We start from the raw sequence: 13530 nt of genomic DNA on the forward strand, positions 1-13530 counted from the left end.
CACTAGTAGCATTCAATTTAAAGACCCTGTGGCCAGTCTACAAGGGGCTTATAAGTAAATAAAATATGCCAGTCAGGTGTAAGCAAATGTTACCATGTTTTAGGGAGTGAGCACAAGCACTTTAGGACTGATTAGCAGTGGTAAAGTGCAAAGAGTCTTTAGGCCAACAAAAAACAAAGTTCAGCAAAACGTGGAGGACAAGGGCAAAATGTTTGAGGGAAGACCACCCTAAGGCTCACGGGTCTAACAGAACACTTCTTAATTTCCACCTTTGCGAAGTTTTCATGCAAAGATGATATCATTATCAACACTAGTTCAGCGAAAAAATGCAAACTACTCAAAGATTGAAATAGATTTTTGCACTGTCCTAACCTCTAAGTGAGACATTAAAGGTTGCAAGAGTCATTCCCTCCCATGACACTAGCTAACAAGGTAGTTTGTGCAGCTATACACAGATAATACCTATAACCACGATTTCATAACTCTACAGGACCTGTGCTATTCAGACGACCAATTACTTCACTCTTTGTGACTTTTAAGGAAGTCAAGGACTTTTTGAAAATCCTATGAAAATGTCAGTCTTCTTAGAAACAGCTGCTGTGAATATGTGCAAAAAGCCATCCTGGAGGGTGCTTCGTAACGGGTGATTGTTTGAACATGACGGTGTGAAACTTCAAGGTCAGACAAGCAGGCTGTCAAACCCCTAAAAACAGCTTCTCAGATCACAAACATCTTGCTGAGTCAGGTGGGCCCTGACCTACTGTAACTGTGATTGTGTTTAAAGTGTCAGCTTCACAGAGATGTTCACGACACATTTGCAATGACATTCAAAACGCTTTGATGCTGACATTTCTTTCTGAAAATGGATTACAGGCTAGTTGGAGTCACATCTGTGAACATTTGCTTACTAGTTTCCAGTGTTTTATGCTTATATTTTGAAGTTTAGGAACTCTTGAATAAAGCTACATAATTGGCGTGTGATGAGTGCACAGGAATGGGGAATAGAGAACATTTATACCTAATTACATATATATATATCGAAGACAATTGCGTGGCTTAGGGCCAGTGATGATTAGCAAAGATCATCTGCACCAGCTTGCCAGTGCTTGATGTTCTGTCTCTCCCTGTTTATTTTAGAACATTCTGCCTTCAGTGGAAGGAGAGTTGTAATTGTGTTGGAGGGCATCTGCCTCGGGCTATGTCATTTGTTAAAGGCCCGCGCCATCATTATAGGCCCTTCTCTGCAGCTGGTATGTATATTCCTGGAAGAAGGCCTTTAACAATCATTATAGACTTCGTGAAGTGGCTGTCATTTCTTAGTAAGCTGATTAGTTTAAAATAAAATTGTAAAACAAGTAATTTAGGAATAAGTGATAGGAGGAAGTATTCAAACTCTGATTTGTCATAGAAGGGACAAAAAGTGAACAATCCATTCTGAGTAACAATATGCTTAATGTTGGTCTTGGTCCTCTCTGCAGACTCCCAAACTTTTGCCTTCAGTCCTTCTGTTTTCTGAATTTTTTTTTGTTGGTATTAGGACTCTGCATTTTACTACTGCCAACTAGTGCTAAAGTGTTTGTGCTTATTACCTAAAACATGGTAAAATTGTCCAATACCTGATCTGCACAATTAATTTAGTCATGTATCTATGGTATTACATGGTTTATAGTACTACATGGTACTCAGTGCCTGTAAATTAAATTCTACTAGTGTGCCTGCAACATTGATTATGTACCCCACTGAAGTAGCACTTTAAAAAGTGTCTCAGATCTGCCACTGCAGCCTCTAGTGCAGTGTTAAGCTGCCAATTTGACCTGGTAAAATAAAACCTTTGCCAGACCTAAAACCTAATTTTTAATATACATATATATATATATATCAAAACAAATTCCTTTCAGGGTTAGAGTGACGCATAAATTATATTGTATATATATATATATATATTTCACCCCTAAGATAGGCCCTAAAGGCCCCAGGTCAGGATGCATTATATTTAGGGCATGAGGGTCTACGTTTTACATGTGCTGGTAGTAAAAAACTCCTTAATTTGTTTTTCACTATAGTAAGGCCTATGTCTCACACTGGATAGCAGTGGGCTACCATATTACATTTAATAAGTGTCAAATTATATTTGGGAGTAGATAGAAATGTCATGTTTGGACTCAACTGACTTTTAATTTGAAAAATAATAATGATAACGTCGGTTTTTAAGTCACAATTCTGAAAATGTCAGTTTTAAAAAGCTGCCATTTACTTGCCATAAACATGCCTGCTTCTGGTGTCCTGCATTAGTGTGAATTTCCCTGTTGCTAGAGTTTGATTACTCTTTCCAGACAGTGAGAAAAAGGGGACTGGGTGTAGGCATGATGAACAATCCTGCTGAATGGCGGGGGCAGAAATGTTCCCCACTTACACTTCAAAAGGTTTGCCTCTAGCACACATAAAGGAGCCTCACACTACTCTTTTGTACACTCAGACTTTCTGGAGGCTTGGCAGGGAAAGGCATGAACTTTCCAGAACCAGATGTGGGGGTAGCCCAGGATGTTCCCCCACTTCAAAGGCTGGTACAAGGTATACATATTGGACCCTTAGAAAACCACTTCAGTACACTCCTGGACATGTGGAAGACTTCTGAAGGACTGCCTGTATGCCCACAGGAATGCCCTGCTACTACAAAAGGACTTCCTTGCTGCCTAAAGGTCTGTCTTGCAGATTGAAAGAGAACTGGACCATCTCCTTGAACCCAGGACAACCAGAAGTGATTCCAAGGGCTAGTTGACTGGCCTTCTGTGTGAGCTATAGGGACATAAGAAGCTCTAGAGACCTTGAACCCCACACCTGGCCTCTGCTGGAGTCATAACTGCCCAAGTGGTGCCACCCAGGTCTTAGATCCTTCAAAGTGGTGTTAGAGGTGCTGCTCCTGCCTAAACACAAACCGTGGGATTTAGAATTTTTTTTACCAAAATGTGGTGAGCACCGAAGGGAGACTGAGACCTATCTGCCAGTCGATCCACCTATGGTGCATCGCCAGTCGGTCTGGTTTTGTGGTCACTTCCGCTATGTTCTTCTTCGCAGCAACAACTCCTGTCCAGCAGGAATTCTTGGCACAAGTATCTGGCCTCACGGAGCCCTGATCTGCAACTTCGTCCTGCTGGAAAAGTTTGACTTACAAAAAGTGACTAAGTCCAAAGATAAAACTTTTCACTGCAACTCCATCCTGTTGCTTCCCAGTGACGACACCTTTTCCTTGGACACCATCTGTTGCCCTGCCTCGTAGAACTCTACCTTCTCAGAAACTTTTTTCTAAAATTACTTTGAAGTCTGGAGGTATGCCAGAACTGGACCTAATCCACCTTGTGTATCTGACCTCCGCTTCATTGTGTTCAGCCTTATCTTTTGGCTTTGTTCCAGACTTGCATGACCAAATACCCATGGTTGGCACTTTGATCTTTTAGGTGCTATTCTGCACTAAAACCTTTAAAAACGTATAAATCCGGTTCTACTGATTGGATTTAAATTGTTTTGGTGTAATTTAATTAAAAAATTTACTCAATTTTTCTAAACTGGTTTGGGATTTTTTCTGTCTTGTGCTTTTACTTTATTACTGTTTGTGTGCTGAAAAAATACTTTACATATTACATCCAAATTAAGCCTGACTGATTTTGTGCCAAGATACCAGAGGGTTAAGCCCTTGTTTATTTAGTGCCTTTTGTGGTTCATCCTGACAAGGACTCTGGCTGTTGCATGAGGAAGATGTTTACCCCTTCAACAAAAACCCAATCTCTTGCACTGAATGAGTGCTAAAACGAGGACAGTCAGTGCCGTTGGCATGGAGCCCAAATTATAGCCCTTGATTGTGTCCAAAAGTTTTGTAGTCCATCTCTGCAACATTCAGCAGTCTTCTTTTACTGCTCGGCATTCTTCCAGTGTCACTTTCCCCAGGTCCAGACTGTTCTCAAAAGTCTCTCCCTTGTGCTTGGGTTTTTAAGTGGCAGTGGGATGGTTCAGAAGGTAAACACCTCTACCCAGTCTCCGGGTGACACATCATCACTTGATTCCTGTCCCATCCCTCATTCACAGTATTTTGAGAAATTTGAGGTGGTACCTCCAAGTAATTTGTTGAAAAGAAAAATCTTTTTTGAGAGCCTCAGCCCAGCACCTACTTGCCAAATCTACCTGCAAATTCTCTCCAAAAGTTCAAAGGGCAGCCTCTCCTGGGACTGGCTGTAGACATCTGGCTACCTTGCTTTGTTTCTGTGGGGTTAAACCTTCCATGTCTAGGTGCAATATAAAGTAATTGGCACATGCCGATTCATTATTCACCATATTGTTTCCAAGAAGTCCTACTTACTGGCAAATGGCCCCAATGTGTAGGAAGGTATTGGATCCTTTGGGTGGCCAGCAGTGTAATTCATTTTGCCCTGCAGGGTGAGTCTAATGCCAGAATCTAATTAGTAGCTGAGTCAGAGACAAATGTCAAATCCCGAAGTGCCGGAAATGAATCCCAGATATGTATTTGTTATCCTGTTCAACTATAATATTGATGGCATATTGTTGACTTTGTCATGCAGTGCAGCGCAGCAAGTCGCCTTGCTGTGCTGCACTGCGTCACTGGGAAAGGGCAGGAATCTGGTGTATTTAAGTCAATATGGCACATTCCTACTTTTTCCATTGCGCTGGTGCCCTTTTGACAGCCTAGCATCAACGCAGTCACCCTTGCACCATGGTGCAAGGGTGCCTGCGTTGCATGCAGGATTGTTTTTGTGCAGGAAAGGGCACCTTCCTGCACAAAACAACCCTCTGAGGCAACAGCTTACACAGAAAGAGGGAGTAAAAAGGAGAAATAAAGTTATTCTCCTCGATACACCTCCACCCGGAAGGCATAGAATTTTGGTGCATTCCCAGGTTTACCAGTTCTGGTAAATCTGGGAATGTGTCAACCCCCATGCAACGCCCAAGGAACGCCTTCCCGGGGCAGAGCAAAGCAGTGCAGCAATTTGCATTGTGTTGCCTTACTCCAGATTTATGGAGGCACTCAGGGCCATGCAATGGTTTCATAAATCACATTTAAGGTTTGCGTCACATATGTACCACATTGCGTGGTAAAAATGTAACGTATACCTGCTCATAAATATGCCACTTGGTGTGTCAACTTAGTCTCTTGATCTCACTATGGCAAAACTGTAGTTTAATGCAGAAGTCATCCATAAGGTATAATGCACTGAACCACTCAATAGACTTCAGTGAAGCACTGCATACTCATTCTATCAATGCCCACTCATATTATAACACCCAGGTTAGTGCTCATTCATGAAGGGTCCCCGCTGAGACTTGCAACTTGTGCTCAGATACCAGACTTCGTTTGGATGTAGTCTCACGCTCTCAACTAACACATGTGTACACATTTGTGTGTAGGTGTTCACATAATGCCAGTACAAAACATCTTACCCTAACTGCTCAGCAGGCGACACAGGTGAATATAATTTCATATCCATTTTTAACACACTGGCTGTGTGTGAGAGTTAGATAGTGAGTCCAAGAGCCTGGTAGTCCAAAAAGTGAAAAATTCAGAGGGAATAATTGGGGAGGAAACACATTTCTTATAAATTCACTTAAAAGACCAAAGGTTACAGGGATGTTAAAGTTAGGCTTAAATCTTAAACATACCGAACCGTAGAAATTCACCAGTTATAGTTAGAGTTATCTCAAGTAGCTATAACTAATCTCCTAAGGTAACTATAACACGCGCCCCCACCACCCCCAGGGCCAGCTCCTGCTACTTTCCAGAGTGCCCACTCCTGGGACATAGCTGTTTACAACATAGCTCCACTTTCTGACAGCAGACCTGTCAAACAGGTCCCGCTGTCAGAAAGCAGAGTTTTCATCTCCAGCCCCTGTATGCAGATTTGCTTGCAGGGAAGACAGATCAAAACCTTGCTCCAGTAAGCAAGGAGTTGCTATTAAAAGCAGCTCCTTGCTTGCTGGAGTATTGCCGGCTCACGCAGGAGGCGGGAGCCAGCTGGGACCTTGGGAGAGGCCTTGTGGCTCCACCCGTGGTCGCAGATTGCCCATAAATGGCAAAATGTAAAAAAAAAACACTCGGGTGGGACAGCAGGGGAGGTCTTGAGGCTTCCCCAGTGGTCCCAGATAGTCCGTAAAGGGCACAAAAAAATGAAGAAATAAAAATAATAGACTTTGTAATGGTGAGGGTCATTGAACTTCACACTGAGAGTTGAGGGTTCGACTCCAGGTGTATCTGTAGTCATTTCCCTCCTTTAATTTCTTTTCAACTGCAAATGTTTAAAGCTCATACTGAAAAGCGATCTTACCCTTTTGAATTGACAAATACGTTTTTCTTTTCAATTTGTGCATAAGTATATCATCCATCAAGGTCTAAAAACTCTCTATTTCTCTCCCTCTCACTTTTACTCTCTTTCTCACTGTCTCTCTCTTCCAATCTCTTTCTCTTACTCACACATCCACTCAGACCCTTATGCACCCACTCACAGGTCCGCTCAGACACTCACACACCCACTCACAGACCCACTCAGGCCCTCGTACACCCACTCACATCCCCAGTCAGATCCTCACACGCCCACTCACAAACCCACTCAGACACTCACTGTTAGAAATGGGGTCTCTGGTTGGCAATCAAATTGCACTGTGTCCAAGCAGGGGCCCTCAATCTGGTCAGGGTAAGGGAGATACACAGCTATGATAACCCCTGCTCGCCCCCTTGGTAGCTTAGGACAAGCAGTGGGCCTTATCTCAGAGGCAATGTGTAAAGTATTTGTACCAACACAGATGGTATTACAGTGAAAACACTACAAAAGGGACACAATCCCAGTATAGAAAGATAGCCAATATTTATCTAAATCAAACAAGACCAAAATGACAAACATCCAACATACACACGCAAAGTTATGAATTTTTCAAGTAAAAAGAGACTTTGGGCCTCATTCTGACCCTGGCGGTCTATGACCGCCAGGATGGAGGCCGGCTGAAGCACCGCCAACAGGCTGGCGGTGCTTCATTTTGTATTCCGACCGCGGCTGTGAAGCCGCGGTCGCCCAGCCGGGTCCGGCGGTTTTCCGCCGGATTTCCCCCGGCTGGGGGAATCCTCCATGGTGGCGCTGCTTGCAGCGCCGCCATGGGGATTCCGACCCCCTGCCCGCCAGCCTGTTTCTGGCGGTTTTCACTGCCAGAAACAGGATGGCGGGAACGGTTTTCACCGCCAGAAACAGGATGGCGGGAACGGGTGTCGTGGGGCCCCTGGGGGCCCCTGCACTGCCCATGCCACTGGCATGGGCAGTGCAGGGGCCCCCTAACAGGGCCCCAGCAGGATTTTCACTGTCTGCTTTGCAGACAGTGAAAATCGCGACGGGTGCAACTGCACCCGTCTCACCCCTGCAACACCGCCGGCTCCATTCGGAGCCGGCTTCTATGTTGCAGGGCCTTTCCTGCTGGGCCGGCGGGCGCCCTTTTGGCAGTCGCCCGCCGGCCCAGCGGGAAAGTCGAAATGGCCCCTGCGGTCTTTTGACCGCGGAGCGGTCTTTCGACGGGGGTAGTTTGGCGGGCGGCAACCGCCACCCACCAAACTCAGAATGACCCCCTTAATCCATAGAAAAGTGGCATCTTCAAACTGACAATCTAAAAATCAACTTTGCCAAAAAGTGTATTTCAAGATTATGAGTTCAGAGACCCCAAACTCCGCATCTCTCTCTGCTCACAATGGGAAAATGCACTTAAAAGATACTTAAGGGCAGTCCCCATGTTAACCTATGAGAGAAACAGTAAAAACGAATTTGGCAGTATTTCACTGTCAGGACATGTAAAACATATCAGTACATGTCCTACCTTTAACAAACACTGCACCCTGCCCATGGGGCTACCTAGGGCCTACCTTAGGGGTGACTTACATGTACAAAAAGGGAAGGTTTGGTCCTGGTAAATAGGTACACTTGCCAGGACGAATTGGCAGCTTACAACTGTACACACAGACATGGCAGTGGCAGGTCTGAGCTATGTTTACAGGGCTACTCATCTGGGTGGCACAATCAGTGCTGCAGGCCCACTAGTAGCATTTGCTCCACAGTCCCTGGGCACCTCTAGTGCGCTTTACTAGTGACTTACTAGTAAATCAAATATGCCAATCATGGATAGACCAATCACCAATACAATTTAAACAGAGAACATATGCACTTTAACACTCGTTAGCAGTGATAAAGTGCCCAGAGTCCTAAAGCCAAAAGAAAGTGGTCAGAAAAATTAGGAGGAAGGAGGCAAAAAGTTTGAGGATGATCCTGCAAAAAGGGCCAGGTCCAACTCTCATGCACCCACTCACAGACCCACTCATACCCTCCCACACCCACTCACTGACCCACTGACAACCTAATGCACTCACTCACAGACCTGTGCAGACATTGACGCACCAACTAAGACACTGATGCACGCACTCTCACACCCAGACAGAGACTCTCACAGCCACTCTCACTCCCGGATACACACTCTTACATCTATTCTCACACCCAGAATGGTAGGCTGCAGCCAACTCCCGCTGTGCACGGCCAAAGGGCCGTATGCTGAGTAAGGTTAGGTGGTTAGGGGGATTGGCCGCAGGGACTGGCTATTGGCCTTGCAGGCACCACTTCTGCACACAGGTGAAGGCCATCCACAGTGCAAGGTTGGGTGCTTATAGGGGGTTGGACAGCCACCACCGGGCCCAGCTGAAGACTATGTGCGGCGGTGGTTGGATTCACGTATAGTAATGAAAATTACTACACGTTAAAAAAGCATCAAAATTCACTCAAAAAAACAAAGGTTACAGTGACGTTATAGCCAAGAAATAACATTTTAAAAAACATAGAAATTCACTGAAAAAAACAAAGGTTAGAGGGACATTTGTTAGGCTCTCATTTTAAATGTACAAAACCATAGAAATTCACCAGTTATAGCTAGAGTTATCTCAAGTAAGTATTACTCGTGCCCTAAGGTAACTATAACTCGCGCCCTCGCCATGCATTGCTAATTACCCAAACAAATTACAGCACTCATGACATTTTTGATAGCATCATTGATAATATCAATGTAATATTTGCAGGAACATTTTTGATGAAAAAACTGTGCATGGCGGGGGCATGAGTTATAGTTACTTGTGCTGTAAGGAAAGTATAACTGTGCCCTTGCCATGAACTGCTAACTACCCCAGATATTACAGCAGTCATGAAAACCTCTATATCATCCTTAAAAGTATAAATGAAAGATTAGAGGTCACATTTTTAAAGAAAATCCTATGCATGGAGGGGGCGCAATTTATAGTTACATTAAGGTGCAAGTTATTGTTACTTGAAAGAACTCTAACTATAACTGCTGAATGTACCACTGCGTTGTCATAGTTAGGATTGCTTTTCTATAGACAAGGGGGTATAATTGCAAAATAATGATGCAGCTTGTCGCTGCAATCCATCTTGGAGTGCCAAGCTGCGCCATTGGGAAAGTGCTGGGATGCGTCTTATTTACAGCAATATAATAAATCCCTGTATTTACCTACACCGTGCATATCCCTGTACTGTCCCTGTACCTAGCGCCAAAGCAGGCACCCTTGAACAATAGTGCAAGGGTGTCTGCATTGCAGGAATAATTATTTATGTTCAGGAAGCAACACTTTTCTGCACATAAACAATCATTAATGGCATTTTCCTTTTCCTCCTTCTAGGTCTGCTGCAGAATCCTCACTGCACAATTTTTGTGCCACCCCTGGGAAAGAAATGTGGGCAGGGAAACAGAGGAAACTATTGCTCTCACAGACGGAGAGCTGCATCTATAGCAGCTCCCTGTCTGTGACAGCAATGCCAGCTCCCGCAGGAGGTGGGGAGCTGTCTGGGACTTCAGGGGCCTTGATGCTCCCCTGTGGTCCCATTGCACACTGGGTGTCCTGGACACCACCCCCAAAAGTTGGCCAGGCTCCAGGTGATGTGGTCCCGGTGCTGAAATTGGCCCAGGAAGGTGGGGGCGCTCATTAAATTGTAGTGGGCCTCAGGGGATGGGGTCCGCAGAGTTGATATATGGCCAGGAGAGAGGGGTCACGCTGCCTCCCACCCCCACACTGGTCATTCACCCAATGAGGCAGCGCTTACTAACTAACCAGTAGAAGTGCTCCTGTTGGATAGACATTTTGTGCAAAACTGTTGACTCTTGTTAGATAAGCGAGCAGGTGAGCTTCCGTTCTGGCCATGATGCTCGTTTCACAGAAATTAAACCTCAACAGGAAGCACTTAAAAATATAAACGTAGCAGGTGCCCCAGTAGAAGCTCCCCTCCTGGAAAGGAAAAATTATTCTGCTTGGCGAAGTCAAAGCAAGCGTTTTCACTCCGCAATTCCATATTGAAAAACAATCTGAAATCCTTTGTGGAGGTGACTGTTTCTTTCATCTATTAGAGCACAATCAGACACTCTCACACCCACATAGACCCTCTCACATGCACTCTCACACCCTGACAGACTCTCTCACACCCAAAGACACCTCTCACACCTATTTTCACTCCCACAGAGAAAAACACTGTGGCCAATTCACATTGCACACGGCCAAAGGCCATGTGCAGCATGGTGTTGGATGGTTAGGGGAGTTGGCTGCAGGGATTGGCAGCAGACCATGCCCTTCGGCCAACTCCTGCTGTGCATGGGCGAAGGCCATGAATGGCATGGGATTGGGTTGTTACAGGGGGTTGGCCGCAGGGCGTGATTTAACGTATGGTGGTTGGATGAAGATATAGTAATGAAAATTACTTTACATTGAAAAATCATATAAATTCACTTAAAAAAACTAGAGGTTACAGGGATGTTATAGTTAGGTTCTAAATTTAGTGCACAAAACCATCAAAATTCTGCAGTTATAGTTATGGTTATCCCAAGTAACTATAACTCGGGCCCAAAGGTAACAATACTTCGCGCCTTCGCCATATACATATATATTGTATATTAACTATCATGACTTTTTTTCAAGGCATAATTGCCAAGGTATGAACTGCTGCTAGCATATAGATTAAACTGATATCCTTAATCAAGTGTTTATTAAAACACAGTATGAGTAAGAAGAGACAATTGAAATGCATTTTTGTTATCTAGTAGAGATGCATTTTAGGTATGTATTCTTTGTCTCCATGAATGCCTAAGTGGGACTGGTGTAATATCTTTAGTATGGAAGCCATGCATAGGCGTCAGGCATATAACGTAAAAATACATTATAGGACAAGCAGGGTGCATGAGAGAGGCCTACTGAGCAGTGGAAAGGGAGAGGAATACCGGAAAAAAAAAATATATTTTGTAAAATAATTAACTTGTCAGTGTTTGTGTAAAACTCCCTGGTGATATCTGACAGACATCTCACCATACCCGAATGAAAGCACATGTACTTTATTATGTATCAGAAAATATTTTATGGGGGGGGTGTAACACCCCAAACACCCACCTGAATCTATGCCCCTGTGCATGAATGTAACTAATGTTTTTTCTTTTTCCATGATACATAGAAATTGACAGTCTATAGAAAAGGGTCTATCTATATATATTTTTAACACAGTTGTCCTCTCTGCAATTAATTCATTAAATATTTTGTTTAATGTTTCCTTTTCGTGAAAGAGTACCCTTTAATTTTCTATGAAGAAAGACTTCTTGCCACTATACATCAACAAAGTGAAAAATGCTCTTGAACTCTTGTTGCTGTATAAATCTTAATCAATCAATCAATTAATCAATATTTGTAAAGAGCAGCAACTCACCTGTGAGGGTCTCAAGTCGCTGGGGGGGAGGGGCCTCATCTGAAGAGCCCCGTCTTGAGGTTCTTCCTGAAGATTGTGAGCAACGTGTTTTGTCTGAGGTGCAGGGGGAGGTTGTTCCAGCTCTTTGCTGCAGTGTAGGTGAAAGATCATCCTCCGGCTGTGGTTTTGAGAATGTGAGGGACAGTGGCCAGGGCCATCTGGGCAGAGTGCAGGGATCTGGCTGGGGTGTGGATGGAGACGCGGTGCTTCAGGTATGCTGGTCCTGCATTGTGTATGGCCTTGGACGTGTGGGTGAGAAGCTTGAAGGTGAGTCGCTTCTCAACCGGTAGCCAGTGGAGGGTCCTCAGGTGATGATTCTGGTGGTGGTGTTCTGGATGAATTGTAGTTTTTTAAATGTTTCTAGTCGAGGTGCCAGCATAGAGGGCGTTGCCGTAGTCGAGCTTGCTAGTGAATAAGGCATGGATGACTGTCCTGCGACAGTCTGCTAGGATCCATCTGAAGATCTTCTGCAGTTTACGGAGTGTGTGCCAGCAGGAGGAGGCGACAGAGTTTACCTGGCAGATCATGGATAGGGAGGAGTTGAGGATGATTCCTAAGTTGCGGGTGTGCTCGGTCTGTGCAGGGAGGGCACGGAGGGATGTGGCCACCAGGAGTCTTCCCAAGCTAAGGTGGCGTTTCCGAAGATGATGAGCTCTGTCTTGTCAGAGTTAAGCTTGAGGCAGCTTTCTCTCTCCAGGTGGCGACGGCTTCCATTCCTGAGTGAAAGTTCCTTTTGGTCATGCCCGGGACTTCGGTGCGGGAAACGATGAGTTGTGTGTCATCGGCATATGACACGATGTTCATACCGTGGCTTCTGACGATGGCAGCAAGAGGGGCCATGTATGTGTTGAAAAGTGTGGGACCCAGTGAGGATCCTTGGGAGATTCGGTAGTTGACTCCTGTGGGTGGGGACATGCAGGGCGGGAGTCTGCGCCTCTGCGTCCTCCCAGGGAGGAAGGAGTGGATTAATTCCAAGGCTCTTCCATGGATTTCTATGTTGTGGAGTCTGGTATGCAGAGTGCTGTGGGAGACCGTGTCCAAAGCTGCTGAGAGGTCGAGGAGTATGAGTGCTGTGGTCTAGGAGTAATTGGATGTCTTCGGGGGCTGCCAGGAGTGTTGTATCCATGATGTGATTGCTGCAGAAGCTGTATTGGGTGCTGTCCAGGGAGTTGATGGCCTCGATGAAATTCCGTAGTTGTGCGTTGATAGGGTAGCAGCGAGATGGGCCAGAAATTCTTTAGTTCTGATGGGTCGGACGAAGGTCTCTTCAGGAGAGGGCATATTTTGGTGTGTTTCCATTCCTATGGGAAGGTGCCCATGCTGATGGAGCACTTGATTGTGTTAAGAAGTTTGAGGGTGATGGATGCGCTGGCTCTGAAGTATATGTGGTGTGGGCAGGGGTCCAAGGGGGCTCCGGAGTTGGTGCTGTTCATGATGTTGACTGTTTCCCCTGTGGTGAGCGTGGACAAGCCGTGGATGGTCTGGGTGTGTTCTAGGGGGGTGGGTTGGTCGCAGGTTCCTGTGCCAGGATTTTCCGGGAGGAAGCTGTTGTAGATGTCCTGGATCTTGTGGTGGAAAAAGGAGGCGAGATCTTACATATATCACTTATTACATGGTCAGCATCATCTTTGGAAAGAATCAGCCAGATTAACATTGAAGTATTGGAACACTCTCTCTCTTGTCCTCAGACCATTTGAAGACAACTTAATTCAGG

This window comes from Pleurodeles waltl, chromosome 3_1 (assembly GCF_031143425.1).
Source record: "Pleurodeles waltl isolate 20211129_DDA chromosome 3_1, aPleWal1.hap1.20221129, whole genome shotgun sequence".
Taxonomy (NCBI): Eukaryota; Metazoa; Chordata; class Amphibia; order Caudata; family Salamandridae; genus Pleurodeles; species Pleurodeles waltl.